The sequence below is a fragment of the Hordeum vulgare genome, unplaced genomic scaffold (genome assembly GCF_904849725.1).
Source record: "Hordeum vulgare subsp. vulgare unplaced genomic scaffold, MorexV3_pseudomolecules_assembly, whole genome shotgun sequence".
NCBI lineage: Eukaryota > Viridiplantae > Streptophyta > Magnoliopsida > Poales > Poaceae > Hordeum > Hordeum vulgare.
The window spans coordinates 57,501-62,072 of record NW_025422678.1 but is presented as its reverse complement, the minus strand read 5'-3'; positions in this window follow the sequence as shown (position 1 = coordinate 62,072).

Sequence of the window (4,572 nt, the reverse complement as noted above, 5' to 3'; positions counted from 1 at the left end):
TACAAATACAAAATTATTGGTTTGGTTAATTTATTTATATGGATAGCCAATCTTTGGGCTGACTTGGTTGACATTGGTATATAGTCTATGTTATACTGTTAAATAACAAGCCTTCTATTATCTATATTCTAGTTAATACGTGTGCTTGGGAGTCCTTGCAATTTGAATAAACCAAGATCTTACCATGACTGCAATTTTAGAGAGACGCGAAAGTACAAGCCTGTGGGGTCGCTTCTGCAACTGGATAACTAGCACTGAAAATCGTCTTTACATCGGATGGTTCGGTGTTTTGATGATCCCTACCTTATTGACCGCAACTTCTGTATTTATTATCGCCTTCATCGCTGCCCCTCCAGTAGATATTGATGGTATTCGCGAGCCTGTTTCTGGTTCTTTACTTTATGGAAACAATATTATCTCTGGTGCTATTATTCCTACTTCTGCGGCGATCGGATTGCACTTTTACCCAATTTGGGAAGCTGCATCTGTTGATGAGTGGTTATACAATGGTGGTCCTTATGAGCTAATTGTTCTACACTTCTTACTTGGTGTAGCTTGTTATATGGGTCGTGAGTGGGAACTTAGTTTCCGTCTGGGTATGCGTCCTTGGATTGCTGTTGCATATTCAGCTCCTGTTGCAGCTGCTACTGCTGTTTTCTTGATTTACCCTATTGGTCAAGGAAGCTTTTCTGATGGTATGCCTTTAGGAATCTCTGGTACTTTCAACTTTATGATTGTATTCCAGGCAGAGCACAACATCCTTATGCATCCATTCCACATGTTAGGTGTAGCTGGTGTATTCGGCGGTTCCCTATTCAGTGCTATGCATGGTTCCTTGGTAACCTCTAGTTTGATCAGGGAAACTACTGAAAATGAATCTGCTAATGAGGGTTACAAATTTGGTCAAGAGGAAGAGACTTATAATATTGTGGCTGCTCATGGTTATTTTGGCCGATTAATCTTCCAATATGCTAGTTTCAACAACTCTCGTTCTTTACACTTCTTCTTGGCTGCTTGGCCTGTAGTAGGAATCTGGTTCACTGCTTTAGGTATTAGTACTATGGCTTTCAACCTAAATGGTTTCAATTTCAACCAATCTGTAGTTGATAGTCAAGGTCGCGTTATTAATACTTGGGCTGATATCATCAACCGTGCTAACCTTGGTATGGAAGTAATGCACGAACGTAATGCTCACAACTTCCCTCTAGACTTAGCTGCTGTTGAAGTTCCAGCTATTAATGGATAAGGTTTTTCTGCTAACATATAAGAATTTTTGAAGAAAGAAAAGACAAAAATACCCAATATCTTGTTCTAGCAAGATATTGGGTATTTTGAATCTTTTTTTTCTTCTTAATCTTTCTATTCAGAATTCAGTTAACGACGAGATTTAGTATCCTTTCTTGCATTTTCATAACTCGTAAAATGCCGAGTAGGCACGAATTCTCCCAATTTGCGACCTACCATAGGATTTGTTATGTAAATAGGTATATGTTCCTTTCCATTATGAATCGCAATTGTATGGCCAACCATTGTGGGTAGAATGCTAGATGCCCGGGACCACGTTACTATTGTTTCTTTCTCCTCCTTCATATTGACCTTTTCTATCTTTGCCAATAAATGATGAGCTACAAAAGGATTCGTTTTTTTTCGTGTCACAGCTGATTACTCCTTTTTTCCTTTTTAAAGAGTGGCATTCTATGTCCAATATCTCGATCGAAGTACGGAGGTCAGAATAAATAGAATAATGATCAACGGAAAAAAGAAAAAAATCCTTTAGCTGGATAAGGGGCGGATGTAGCCAAGTGGATCAAGGCAGTGGATTGTGAATCCACCATGCGCGGGTTCAATTCCCGTCGTTCGCCCATCGCATTATTGCAAATTCCAAAAATGCAATTTTCCATATTCCTAGTTACGTATTTACTTACGGCGACGAAGAATAAAACTATCGCTATATTTTTTCCTTTTCCTAGTTCTTCTTCCAAGCGCAGGATAACCCCAAGGGGTTGTGGGTTTTTTTCTACCAATGGGAGCTTTCCCTTCACCGCCCCCATGGGGGTGGTCCACAGGGTTCATAACTACCCCTCTTACTACGGGGCGTTTACCTAGCCAACACTTAGATCCGGCTCTACCCAAACTTTTTTGGTTCACCCCAACATTACCCACTTGTCCGACTGTTGCTAAGCAATTTTGGGATACTAAACGGACCTCCCCAGATGGTAATCTTAAAGTGGCCGATTTACCCTCTTTTGCAATGAGTTTCGCTACAGCACCTGCTGCTCTAGCTAATTGCCCACCCCTTCCACGTGTGATTTCTATGTTATGCATGGCCGTGCCTAAGGGCATATCGGTTGAAGTAGATTCTTCTTTTCTCTCAAAAAACCCCTTCCCAAACTGTACAAGCTTCTTCCAAAGCATACGGCTTTCTAGATGTATATGACGATCTCTAGACAGATGGATCTTATATGAATCATATGATGAAGTACCACATGAGTGGATATATAGGAAAGGAATCCAAATCTGCCGAATCGCTCATGTTATGATCTTCTACATCCTAGGTCTCTGCGTTCCGTCATCTGGCTTATGTTCTTCATGTAGCATTCAGATCGAATGACTCTATGAAATTACGTCGATACTTCCACATATTATGGGTAACGTAGGAGACATCCCTATTTTCCCCCGGGGGTCTTAATTACCACTGCTTAGCTTTCAATTTGCCTCTGACCATCAAATTAAATGTGAATAACCCGTCCTCCTCTCTTTGAAACAAGGGGCGCTTCCGGTTCTGTGCGTGCTTCAAACAATTTTGTCTTCTCCATATTACCATATCTCTAGAGTCAATAATTTTCTATGAGGAACTACTGAACTCAATCACTTGCTGCCGTTACTCAACAGTTTTCTGTTGAGGTCTATCCCGTAGAGGTAGTCAAATTGGATCAGTGATCGATTTCTAGGTTTCGTCGTAAACCTAATTGGTTACTTCCAATTACGTAAATCAATAGTTCAAACCGCACTCAAAGGTAGGGCATTTCCCATTGATATAGGAACTTTTGTACCAGAAACAATAGTATCTCCAATTATAGCCCCTCTGGGATGTAAAATATATCTCTTCTCACCATCCCCATAGTGTATGAGACAAATGTATGCATTTCGATTAGGGTCGTATTCTATGGTTACGATTCTACCAGATATGTCTTTTTGATTCCGTCGAAAATCTATTTTACGGTATAGGCGCTTATGACCTCCCCCTCTATGCCTTGCGGTAATGATTCCTCTGGAATTACGACCTTTACCACAACGGTGCCGTCCATGGATCAAATTATTTCGTGGATTGGATTTCACTTGCCTGTCTACGGTTCCCTTGCGTGTGCTCGGGATAGGTGTTTTGTATAAATGTTTCGCCGTATTATTAAGTATTCTCCTTTAGTTTTTTTCTCTATCTAGAAGTGGAATAGAATAACCCGGTTGAAGGGTAATGATCATACGTCTGTAATGCATTGTATGGCCCAGAATAGGTCCTATTCTTCTACCTTTTCCAGGTAGTCGATGGCTATTCACAGCTACCACCTTAACACCAAAGAAGAGTTCGACCCAATGCTTTATTTCTGTCTTAGTGAATCCCGATTCGACATTAAAAGTATATTGATTCTTTCCCAATAAACGAAGACTTTTTTCTGTAAATACTGCGTATTTGATTCCATCCATAAATCGACTTTCCCTCCTATGCTCTGAGTTCCAGTATCGATAAGAATTCGAGTTCTTATTGTTCTTATGTTATGGTATGAATATACCATACCAATTCGTTATGTATGGATGATGGATGAGATTCCATGGATAGAGAGCCAGTTCCAATAGACTTATGGAATGTTCCCGTTCGTGTGCATCCAGCAGGAATTGAACCCGCAAATTTACCAATTATGAGTTGGGCGCTTTAACCATTCAGCCATGGATGCTTAACAGGGATCATCGTACATCGTAAATAACCAATTTTCATATAGAAAGACATATCATAGAAAAATGAAATCGAAAATATTCCGAGATGGCAAATATTCGGAGATGACTATGAAAACACCTCTCTGGATCCTCGAATTGAAAGAGAGATTGAGAGGGATCAAGAATCCTAATTCTCGCTATTTGGAATGGATCCAATTCTATTGAGTCTGACTCATAGTGATCATTTCTCTTTAGCAAAGAATGACCTTGGTTATCAAAGGATTGAACAACCGGGATCCATTTCCTTATGATACCTAGTTGGCATTGATAACAAGGATCTAATGAATTATGAGTTTAATAGATCCTCTTTAGCAGAAAGACGTATATTCCTTGCTCATTATCAGACAATCACTTATTCCCAAACCTCGTGTGGGACTAATCGTTTTCATTTACCATCTCATGGAAAACCCTTTTCGTTCCGCTTAGCCCTATCGGGTATTTTAGTGATAGGTTCTATAGGAACTGGACGATCCTATTTGGTCAAATACCTAACGAAAAATTACGATTTTCCTTTCATTAAGGTACGAGGGCTTCTTATTCCACAAGAACGAAAGCACCTTTTCATTCTTTCATATACTAGGG